General features: G+C 43.5%; 1 long non-coding RNA gene across 1 annotated transcript; it reads right to left on the bottom strand.

Moving 5' to 3' along the window:
• Positions 1 to 1,829: 1,829 nt before the first annotated feature.
• On the bottom strand, positions 1,830 to 2,716 carry LOC127313375 (uncharacterized). The gene is made up of 3 exons (XR_007858949.2): positions 2,536 to 2,716; positions 2,097 to 2,377; positions 1,830 to 1,969 (listed from the first exon to the last, which is right to left on the bottom strand). It is a non-coding gene; the product is annotated as an uncharacterized lncRNA (long non-coding RNA).
• Between the last annotated feature and the right edge of the window lie 10,202 nt (positions 2,717 to 12,918).

Genomic DNA, 12,918 nt, shown 5'->3' with positions numbered 1-12,918 from the left:
CGACCATGCGCTGAACGGGTGCCGATCTGTGCCTGTGCGCCGCCGCTCGATTTCGCACTGGACGGGATCAGCCGCTGCCTGGGTTTGGCTCAGTTTTTTGATCAAGTGCAGCACAGCTGCAGCGGTGGTGATTCTTATCAGCTTCTCCGGCGATGGATGGGATCGACGAGTATTCTGCATTTATCTTCTTATTCAGTCAAGTGGATCATCTCAAATATTGGGCTGCTGAGCACGGTTGAAGATCAAAACTTTATCTTGACGTCGTCTCGTCGTCATGCAACTCGCCGAAACCTTGCCGTCTTGCCGTGAGTACGCCGCCGTCTGGTCGTTCTGCTAACGTTGCTAGAACTCTCCATCTAACTCAAGTCCGGCATCGTCTCGCTGGCTCACCGACTCCATTGGAATTCTCCATCCGGCTCGAGTTCACCGCCGTCCCGCTGTCCTGCTGAATTCGTTGGCTTCAATGATAAAAATAGAGGCTATGTTGTTATGGAAAACACCAGAGCGTGTTCTTGCTGTGAAAAACAAAGTCAAACCAATCTGGCGGCAACGATCTTCCTCGATTGTCTTGTGTTTGATCCGGTAGGCATCTTCCAACCCGTCTTTGGTCTGGCACATGTGGAAATTAATCTCTTGGTCCCGTTGCCTCTACATAACATGTCAGATTTTCAGCAGCAGGAGCAGGAGATTTTGATTAGTTCATGGAAAAAATGAGCAGATCTGTTTTTCAGCATAGTTCGATTGGAGAGTTTAATATGTCATGTTTTTTAAAGTTGGAGCTTCTACATGGATTTGTTTCATGATTTCCTTGGGGAGGCACGGTCGGTGTTCTTGGCTTGACATTGCTTGACATTGCTTGTTTCTGGCCGTAAGCAGTGTTCCATACTTGTTTTTTCATATGATTATTGTGAGAGCGGAATCAATCAATCAATCAGGTGTTGATTGTTTGTAGCTCTATGCACTCAGATTAGTGTATTTTCTTTGTTGTTCTGGTTGTGAATAGTGCACACATTGTCTATTGGGATTTTTTTTAGTAAAGTTGATGGCATACACCTCCTGTTTGTAGTGCCCATGGCCGTAGTATTTTTTACAGTTCTTGCATTCCCTGGTCTCCTTTTCTCTATGGAATGATTTAATCCAGATGCTATCACGTAGGATTGTGATTTTAAATGTGAGTAGTTTCAGAGATATGTGATGTATGTGAGATATTTTAGATGGTCACATTGATTTGGTACACAAGAGTAAACGATTGTCCCAATTTATTTCGCCGCATCTGTGACAACATTTGCTTGAAGAGCATGGGGATCGGTTCAACTCGAACGTGGCTGGGGAGTTCATCCATGTGTTTTACTCAGCGACAATGGCAGTAGAGAGCCTCCCTCTTGGGCGTGATACGATTTTCATGATTACACATTTAAAGTTTATGTTATGTGGTTTTCACTATTGCGCAATACAAAAGACATATCGAAAGGACTCCATGTCATTTGGATTTGACTTAGCTAGGTATTGATTGGAATATGTGAAAAACATTTCATTTAGGGTTGAGCCGTAGCAACGCACGGGTTTTGTGCTAGTCATGTATTATAGGGGTACACGCACTAGTTTTGGAGCTGATTGCAAGGTTAATTTAGTTTTTACCCTGGAGCACGTGCACCCCCTTGGGTACATGCAGCTCCGCCAATGTCCGTATTGCCATTAGGGAACTACTTTATTGCAGTGGTTAGATATAATTAGTATTTTCGCAATATTAATATATTCTTTTTATCGAAAAATAAGTTGATACATATAGTTAAAACGAGACCAACCCAGACACTAGCACCCATTGGTATTTTTTTAGAAGAAAACTCCCGAGCATCCGCCGAGCCCAAGGCTCGAACCCAGGTGGGCAGCATGCGCTCCCGCACGTCTTGCCACCAGACCGACGGTCTGTTCTCAGTTGATACATATAATTACACACATAAACAAACTCCTGCAACCACAAAAGAAATCCGTCACCTCATTTCACATCAAAGCTTAATTCGGCCGGCAGCCTTCATGCCTAGAGTACACAATAGCACGATGCTGCTAGACTGAATCAAATAGGAAGCAACACTTACCTATACAGTGCGCTCTCATCAATGTCTTTTATTAATTCTGAACCGAAGTTTCATGTTCGCACAACCATAACGTAAGTACACGAGACAATATTGCTGCCGATTCAGTGCAAGATCGTGGTAGTAACTTGCACTGCTAGAGGGAGACATGATGCATCAAGGCCGTCCAATTCCTCCGTTGTTTGGGGGAGGGGGTCCGCGGGTGTAGGGCTGACCAGGCGACGGGCACGGTTTCCTGGCGCACGGAGGATGGTTAGGGTTCAAAGAAGGGTAGCCGATTCCTGCTGGAGAGAAAACGCGAGCATCCATGGTTAATTATTTTGTCAGAACTTCTCAAGCCAGAATTTCAAAATGCTAGGGTAAGGACCATATATGTTTCATGATGGAGAAGGAAACTGGGACGATGAAAAGAGGATGAAATGAGCAATTTCGAAGCACTAACCACTGATGTCGCGAGCTCCATGGCAGACTGAGCTGTTCATGATGACGGCTGAGACGACGAACAAGGCGATCTGGAGAGGCACCAGGAAACGCGCAGCTTTAGCAAAGGACCCCATATCCAATCTCAGCTTAGCTGGCTTAGTATCCTGGTGAGTTTGAGGTGTGCATATGCTGCTGCTTGCTGAAGGACGGCCCTGTTAGAAATAGATTAGCTTAGGTCTTAAGCTAACTGGCTGATTCTTTTGTCCGGCAATACGTCCTTGAAGGGACACAACCTTGTAAACTGCCTTTGTTGGCACCTGTTCGCTGGGTATATATACCCCTCAATCATCAATGAAATTAACAGTTCATCTCTCATCACTTTTACTCTAAACACGTTATCACGCACTTTGTCTCTACCGAGAGCGCAAGGCCAAGAAAAGAACGACGGAGAAAAAGAAGAAGACGGGAAAAGCAGCAAGGCACGAGCGGTCCGGCGGGCGACGACAGACTCTCTGGCATGACGCGTGGCCCAGCCGCTCCTGACGGAGGCCATCAGCCCCGACGCGACCACGGCCTCTTCGTCGCGGCTCCTCCCTGCAGCGCGAAGAACGGCCAAAACGCCGGCGCGGCTGCGACCTCGGCACGCGCCATGAACGGCGGTGACGGCCCACAGCCGGCACGCGTAGCAGCGTCCTACGACGCGCGGCGCGCTCGTTCCTACGAGGTGACGCCCCTGACGGTGCTCCTCCGAGCATGTATCGGCCCCCGGCGGAAGCCAGTCCCCGACGATTTCTCCCCCCAGCCGGTGGCCACCTACGCGCGACGAAGACGACCTTCAACCGCGGCGCGCCATGCAGCCTTCGGCTCGGCCGGCGCGGCGGCGCCCGCGGACACGGCCCTCGGCCTGGGGAGGGTTCTTCAATCTATGGCTTCGCCGCATGCACTACGCCCTTCAGTCCTCCGGACTCCGAAGCAAGGCGGCGCCCTCCGGCTGCACGAACCTACACCCAGCGGAGGCGCCCGTAAGCCAGAAACGGATGAATCAATTGATTCCTGTACACAGCAAAGAGGAAAAACGATAGGGATTAGGGAACCTTATCCCTTCGTTTATTTTCAGTTTTAACCTCTAGCTTCATAATACTTAAGTACGAGCCCCTACTTTTCATTGTTAGACCACGGCTGAACATATAATAAAATATTAGTCATCACATTTCTGTGAAAGTTCTCTGGCTTACGGGGCTTTACAACTTGGCCATCTCCTCATTGTTTAGCATTTAAGCCATATAGAAAAGTCATCAGATTTATGTGTTGATTTATTTAAAGCCCTCTGGCTAAATATAAATGTGTGTGCAGGGCCATCAGGCCAATTGAAGAATCATTAAATATTTTTGCGAAACATACTGTAGCTACATTTTAGATCCTAGTTTTATGGGATTTGATGCATGCTCAATGCATTTGTCTCCAGCGTTGTCTATAACATGCAATTTGCTACAACAAAGATTGGTTTGCAATCAAAATCAATGTTTCTCGCAAATTCTCATTAATTCAGTCGAATTAAAAAAAATGCAATTACAATAAATGACCATCTCAAATTTAATTTGTGAATCACAAGGTAATGGTATCTAATTCTTAAATTGGAGATTAATCATTACTAAGATATGCACTTGTGTCTGCTTTCCAAGATATATATCTACCAAAGTATAACTGACACTATGGTTCCTACAACCGAGAGATCTAATCCATAAATATGGAATTTATCTATGTGTTAACTTAGAATTATAGATCGACACACACACATGTATGGCATAAAAGCATCAGCTTGATATTCAAATAGTTCCTCTAGAGAATACTTGTTGTTTACCAAAATAAATTTTACTATCCTAGTAAAAAAAAAAAAAATTGATGCATGATCATTTCGTTCTTCTATGACATTGGTGCTATATAAAATTACGGGAGACTACATCATAATACTATTGTAGTGTCTTACGTCTATTAAGAAAAAAATCCAGCATACAAGACACTAATTGAGTTTCTCACAAAACTACTATAGGTTATCCATTATATGGTGATAATTATGTTCACTATAAATAACCAATATCAAAATACACATCTATGTTTTGGCGGTAAATGTAACATCTCGCATCACTTTGGGGATGAAGTCCAAAGCATTGATATTACAATTTAGTGTATCGATACTAAATGTATATCATATGGTCATCAAGGAATCACCTCGGCCATTAATATGGACATGGCTAGAATTTCCATCAATGGAATTTACTGAACTCACATTAGATGTGAGAAATTGGATGAATATCCATTTCCCTCTAAATCTGCATAATGGAGATATATGATGCATAGACACAATGTTAATAGTTTCTCAAACACTTTTGAGTACTTCTAGTACATTGTAGTTTTTTTTATGGTGTCTACAGAATCAACTCCAAGTTGATTGTTTGTGATATAAAAATTTGATTCAAACCTCAGAATCACTTTACTTATTCTTTTGATGATAATGCAATAAATTATCGTATTTATTTCAGGGTAATAACATATCTTATCTTCTTATGAAGACTCATGTGAAAGACCTTACGGGTGATACACCAATACCTGGAATTCATATTAGTACTCAAAATACTAAGAATCTCAATGGTCACAAAAAGGACCATGAGAAATCAATGTAAAGTGGAGGTAAAATGACAACCAAAATCACAATAGACATGGTAAAAGAGATAAGATAACTACCAAGTTTATCAAAAATGTTATTGTACGAATCATTGTACATATAAGTGTTCCCTAGCATCTGGATGAATTATACTACAAATTCATTAAGTAATGTGAGTGTAATGGGATAATTTGAAAGCTCACTTTGATAAACATAGAAAATTACCTGGATGCAGATTGGACTTATAATCTTCATCAGAAAGATAACATAAGTCCACTCCAGTAGGAGATATACTCCTTCACAATATCAATTTTCTTGTGGATAAAATTCCCAATAATATTTTGGAACTTCGTTTTGTGTCATGGCTATCCCAATGTGTCATTTAGCCAATAATCATACTACTAAATGTGGTATGTTGTCCATTAATATCATTTTTCTCATACATGATATTTTTATGTATGAACTAAATTCATACTAAACTTTGTTGCGTACAAACAAACAAAAATCGAATCATGATGAATTTAAGATTTGTCATAATCATCTTATTCACCCATTATAGGGATAATGTGAAAACTTAGTGAAATTTTGTTGGTCACAATTTACAAGTTGCAAAATTCTCAAATCATCAGATTTTATGAGCACCTAATGTGCCATGAGAATTTTTTTTTTCCTAAGTCTCTCACACTCCACTCAAATTAATTGAACTTATTCAAGAAGATACTTGTTAACTATTCAACAACTATCTGGGTCATATAAGTATTTCACGGTATTAATAGACACCTCTAGTGGATGGTCTTACGTGGGTCTTTAATCTCCACAAATCCATGATTTTACTAAATTAATTGCTCAAATTATTAAATTAAGAGCAAAATATTATAACATATTGGTTAAACCAATACTAATATTTTTATCACGAGCATTTGTGATTTTATTAAGTACCTGCGTGTACATACCCAGAATAGTGCAACTAAATTCTTTATCAAAAGAATCGAACTAATTAGATGACCACTGCAACAAAATTTTGATATACCAACATATTGTTGGAGACATGCGGTCTTACACGCCGTAGATCTAATCTAAATCACAATAGTTGCTTATCATACTGCTTCCCCTTGCAGTAAGTACGTGGAAATAAAACAAGTATTTCCCATCTGCGATAATTCGGTTATATACCGATATCACCACCCCAACGTACATCATGGGCCCTCACATCAATTTGGGATCTATGTGATAAATAACTAAGGTATAATTTTCCAATATCCGTCAAATACCTTAAACCCTATCCAGGGAGTTATTGATAGCTCGTACGCTGATTGCATTTGCAATAAGAATATTTTTCGGCATTAGGGGGAGATTAGTACCACAAAGAATGCCGATAAATAAATAATAAATCTCATAGACTTTCAGTCATTATATTCACGTACTTGAAAATCTGAACGATTCAATCATAAATTTGCAACACATTGCAAATCTTCCACATACATTTACTCGTGACAAAAATGTCACAAAATCATATTATGCATGCAACCAATGTGCCAAAAGAGTGAAGGTACCTAATGTAACCACTTTCCTCCAAAATGAGAGCAAAAGGGGGAGAAAATTGGCCACATGAGATATAAATTCTCACATGCTTCCGCGGAACAGAGGAAATTATATTCTCAACAAGTAAATGTTGTTCAACCTCAAGTTGAATAACACATAGTGGATGCTCATCATCCAAACCCAGCACAAATGTGCACATAATTTTAAGTGTTGGGACATCGAAACACCTTGACTCCATTGTTATGGGAAATCATGAGGAGTTCAAATATTTAATCACATTTCCACAAATATTATTGATTCAACAGAATCATACAACAAAGACTACATTTTGTCGACAAATATATTTATTCTTAAAAATTGCTAAAACCTTTAGGGCCCTGAACCAAAGTCCATGGCAGAGTGCCTAATGCACTCATATATTGGTTCAACTAGAAGGATGCAACTGAATAACAATAGTACTCACTCATCAAGGGAGGTATTTACCATTGTAATACCTATTCCTCATAAGCACCTTCCCTCTGGAAGACAAATGACTTTTTGTTAACAACAAAAAAAAAACAATGAGGTGGTGATAAAGTGAGGCTTGTAGCGCAAGGGTTCACGCAGAGACCCGACATCAATTATATATGATGTAACATACCCTATTGGTATAAGTGGAATTATGTTTCGATACTAATATTATTGGCAATTATAAATAAACTATCCATGTATTTGATGGATGTAGTGATTACATAATCATATGGGTCACTCAATTTGGATATCTATATTAAAGTCCTTAAGGCTTATAAATCCAAATCCAAAATTAAATCGCAACATATGTGTAATAATACAAAAGTCACTCTATGACTTAAAATAGTCAAACACAAATTGTGTGGTACAATTGACTATAAGAGCTCCTTCTTATAAAGGATTACTCGTACAGTGATGATTGCTTATATGTAGTCATAACCAAAATCCCTAATTGGATTCTACATGATCTTTGTATATATCAATGCTTTTATCATCAAAGTTTATATTGTCCTTGCAATCATATCAAGACGGAGATTTGGATTGAACCAAGTATTAACCAAGTTTATAACTTGAGTATATTCCTTCGGAATACATATCTATCAGTCTTTACACGTCCATAAAGTTTTGGAAAAATTAAATATGGATAAATCAAATCAAAGATACATATGGTCACACTATCCCTAACAGGGATACAAATTCATTCATACATTGTAGTAGTGATAAAGTGATATTGAACCTCTTGTTCCATATCTCAATACAAACTACATCATGAATGTGAATATTTTGTTATCAACTTCTTTAAAGTGCAAGCCCCAACTAAAAGATTGGTGTAAGTAATATCCTCCGATATATTTAAGGCTCAAATGATCTTGATTAATTCCCTTAGGAATACCAAGATTTGACCATCGTGTAATCTACATTGGCTATAATTATCGATCCCAAAAATGCCATATCATAGTCTGAATTCAATGAAAGAGCCTTCTGACTAAGAGAACAAAATAGGCTCGACTGACCACACTTAAGATCATGTGGTTAAGATTCAACAGAATCATCCACCATTATCTATCAGATAATACCACTTGTATTGCTCAAATGCATAAGGGTTAAATTAATATTTTTCAAACTAGGAGATAAACACTTTGCAAACATATCATGTGAAAATCTTATAGATTGTTTTACAGATTCCCATACTCATGAATTTAAGTTCATGGATTGGTGTGAGACAACTTTTAGATTTACAAAGTTCAGGGGGAGTAAAACTCCCAAATTTTAACCCGGTGATGATCATTAGATCATATATATTGTACTCTTTTTCCCTTAATGAGTTTTCCTAATGGTTTCTCATAAAAGGTTTTTAATGAGACAATATAAATACAAGTGTCTAGATATGCCACATTGCTTTCTCCTTGTTTTTTCCCCATTGGGTTTTAAAGGAGTTTTCGGTGGCACATCATATTGCACTCTTTGCAATATTTATATGGCATACTTCCTATTTTCCCCACTGGGGTTTTTAAAGGAAGTATATAAGGCATATTTATTGATCTCTAAACTCACTAATGAGATTTTTCCTTATCAAGGTTTTGCTCATATGAGTTCTCAAGAGACAATAATTTTTCTATGTTGTATTATTTTCTTCTTATTTTTCCAACAGGGTTTAAAGGAGTTTTAACAACATATCACATACGACTCTCCTCATATTTTTCCCAATGGGTTTTTTTGGGGGAGTGATTCTAAAGATGATAGAGTTTACAAAGAACAACAATGTTTACAAGGGCATCCTCATGGATACGCAAGAAGACTTCAACTATACAAGAAGATCTTGAAGATTATACAACGAATTTTCAAGAAACGGCGTTGTCCAAGGGGGAGTGTTAGAAATAGATTAGCTTAGGTCTTAAGCTAACTAGGCAGTTACTTTTTGTCCAACAGCCACGTCCCTTCGAAGGGACACAACCTTGTAAACTGCCTTTGTTGGCACCTGTTCGCTGGGTATATATACCCCTCAATCATCAATGAAATTAACAGTTCATCTCTCATCACTTTTACTCTAAACAGGCCCCATATTTATAGACACATCTCGATCCCAGCGGGAAAAAAGGATCATGTTGGCCCTTAAAATTCCATACTTTTTTTTCGAAATTCCATACTAATGACTTTTCTTAAGGATTGTAAGCTTTGACAGCTTCTATGCATTCGTACATTTTGTCACTGAAAATATCGCTTCTGAGCAGACGTGACGACTCATTTTTCCACGGTTAGTCAAGACATGCAGGAGAAACGAATCAACTAGCAGAACGGACGACCCAACAAAGCGACGACGACGACGACTGCCGGGTAAACTTAACCGGGTCTCCGCCTCTCAGGTCGTCTTGCCAAGCAGGATATCCACTCCTTAGAATAGTCTTTCAGCCCGCTTTATAAACAAAGCCATGCCGGCCGAACTGATACAAGTGGAGAGAAAAATCTCTTACGAAAGCAGATCAAAGAAAAAATAAAAAAATAACATGAAAAACCAAAACTTCCATCGCAGATATTGAAACGACACCGAGTCGAGTCGGGGCTCGACAATGATGCCTCAAGAGGGTTACGATGCACTGAGCTTTCGCCCGTAATCATCCTCACACCGCGCCCAAAATATCAGCTGTCCGCTGCCCCGAGTTAGGTTTCTGAACCGCGAAGCGCTGCCAACGCCGAAGCATCGCCAACACCATGATCTAACCGGTGCATGCAATTGATGCTTTTAAGCATCACAGGAAATCCTTTTGCTATATTTTGTGTCATGATCCTAACACATGCTTCATTTGGCCCTCTCAAATTGTCTTTGGCAAACTTTTGCACCACCGCTCTGCAGAATCTATACATGCATTCGATGGCAGTAGACTCATTCATGCGAACGTAGTCGTCATGTGCATCGACAGGGCTCCATATGCAAGCATCCCCATGGTAGTCGTTCACTTCGATCTAGATCGACGAGAAAGCAGGTGTGCCAACGGCGTCATGCTTCAGCTTCAAATACTTGCCGCGCTCTCTCACGTCTTGAAGAATTTCCATGAACACATCCTTTGCTCATCCTGTAGCGTCTCCATCCTCTGTCGGGGCTTTGATTTCTTTCACCCACGCTTGGAACCTCCACGCCGTGGCCCCTTCTCCTTGGCGACATGTATTTTTTTGAAGTCAAGCAGGAATAAACAAGTGCTCATAAGCATAGGCGTCGAATGCGTTGTCGTCCTCCATCATTTGATGGATCATCATCTTGCATCTCTACCCATGTCTAACATGCAAGAGAAGTCGTTAATGAAAACAGCGGCGACAAGAGAGACAAGAAACAACAACAATAACGCCAACCAAACAAACAATCAAACACTTTGCGTGTGCGGTGGACGCTTGGAGTAGCCGCCGCATTCGGGGCCGAGTCGGCGAGCAGCCAGTGGCGAAATGAACGGGGGCGGCTAGGTGAGAGGAAGCATTGTGGAATCAGGCATAGGCAAACTATTTGTCGAGACGGCTGACGAAATCAGTAACAGTGGAAGGCGAGGAGCGTCGTGAAATAGAGGTGGGAGAGGAGTGTGTTGGTTTTAGGCACTGGCAGGTGGCCCACGTTGCTTTTACCTACATGGCGAGGGGTGCGTCTTCCACCCGAGGCGCCGAGGGCATTCCTTGTGTAGCGGGGATGGCCTCGAGACGTCGAACACCGTATTGGGTAACGACTAACTGAATTGGCTTTTGGGGCGCGCGGCTTGGCGTGGCTTTCTATCAAGCGCGCCCCCTAACTCCCTTCGAGGGATGCGCCGATAGGTGCTCTAAGGGCATCTCCAGCGGGCTGACCCAAATGGTCCTGGGCTGTCCAAAATAGTCCCCGCGGACAGACGGACAGCCCGCACACGCTCCAGCGGGGCGATGCAAAAGGACTGATCCATCCACCGTGACCCATCGGTGCCCCCAATTTGGGAAACCGATGCGTCGGCGCGGACGTTGCGTGTGTCCGGCCACGTGTGCCGTGGGCCCAATTGGAAGTGACCCGATGGTTGAAGGCTGACCGGCGACAATGTTTGCCATCAAGGTCATCCCTCACCATTGCGCCCGCCGCCTCAACTCCTGCACCGGCATTGAAGACGATGGTGCTGAAAGCTGCGCGTGCCGCCTCAGCTCCTGCATCGGCATTGATGGCCAACGGTACTTAAGCCACGGTCGCGCCGGCATCTTCTCCCCCACTCCCACCATCGCCACCGTTGCTAGTCTCGCACGCACGATCTCGCCCACAATGAAGTTGTCCCGCTGGATGAAGAAAACTGCTAACTACTACGACGCTGGTTCCTCGTCCGGCCGGCGGCGCCGCCAGGACTCCCTACGCGCGCCCATCTCCTGCCTTCACCCCTGCAGCCACATCTCTTCGCTGGTCAACAGGCGGCGGCGGTGGTGCAAGTTCCTCCTCCACGCCGAACGGGCCGCAACAGGTGCTACGTGCCGGTGCTAGAGGTGCAGCGGCGGCGGGCGCAGGGCGACCCTGCCGCCATCGCTACGTCTCCCTCCCGCACGGGTGGCACCTGAGCAGGGGGAGGCTCCCTGTTCCGCCACCTCCGACGGACCGGCAGTCGTTGCTCCAGGAGATGCAACGCCGGATCGAGCGCATGCTGCCAGCGACGCAACATGAGGAGGTGTACCGGCGGCAGGACTTCTGGCGCGTGTTCCTTGCCTGGGAGCATGAGGCGCGTCGGGTTATCCACGGCCACCGATATTTCATGCCCGGCGACGACGCTCCCGACAGCGAAGACGAGGTCTTCTATGAGGATGGCGAGGAGGACGACGGGGAGGACGAGGAGGAGGACGACAAGATGGAGGACGTGCCTCGAGCCGATGTGAAGCTGGAGGCGGTCCTCCCGGACAAGTACGACGAGGATGCGGCCACAACCGCTGCCATGGCCACGTCATTGGCCGATGAGGAGGCCAAATGGTCATGGCCAAGGCTGGAGGACGTTGTCCAGCTCTCGCAAATGGTGGCGGAGCATGTAGCCTCCCTGCCGCTGCCACCACCGCTGCTGCACGCGCCACCGTAGGCAGAGTAGGACGGCCAGGAGGTTCTACCGCCTCCGCCGTACGCGCCGCTAGCGAAACCACCGCAATTCGCGCAAACGATACAGTACGCGTCGTCGCCTCCTCTACAGTACGTGCAGCCGGCGGCGGTGCCTGCTTGGGTGCAGCAGCTGTGGGCGTCCCCGCCCTTCGTCGACCTTGTCTCCGACGACGAAGAAGATGACGACACATGAATTTAGTTTAGATTTTAGTTTTAAACTATGTAAATTATGTTTAAATCAATGAAATTTCTACGATTTTCACGCAATTTTTAGATTCGTGCCATTTTATTTATCTCTTGTGCGTGGGCTAACTAGCCAGCAGACCGAATGGATCGCGCCGCTACACGCACTAACCGCGAGACACATCTTGTCCGCGGGCCAGGCTGACTTAAACGGATAGAAACGGATCTTTTAGATCAGCCTGCTCGAGATGCCTAGCACTACGACGGATCATGCCTTCGTGGATGATTGCTGAAGTTTTTCTTAAATGGATCGCGTTGGTTGGCTCGATCGCGAGACAAGGTGGAGTTGCTACTGCATCATGTATTCATGTGTAACTCAGGATATGATAATTCGCGACAAAAAAAAAAACTCAGGATTATGATCATCTGCAACG

Source organism: Lolium perenne, chromosome 7 (genome assembly GCF_019359855.2).
Source record: "Lolium perenne isolate Kyuss_39 chromosome 7, Kyuss_2.0, whole genome shotgun sequence".
In the NCBI taxonomy this organism is placed as follows: Eukaryota; Viridiplantae; Streptophyta; class Magnoliopsida; order Poales; family Poaceae; genus Lolium; species Lolium perenne.
This window is presented reverse-complemented; position numbering and strand designations above follow the sequence as displayed.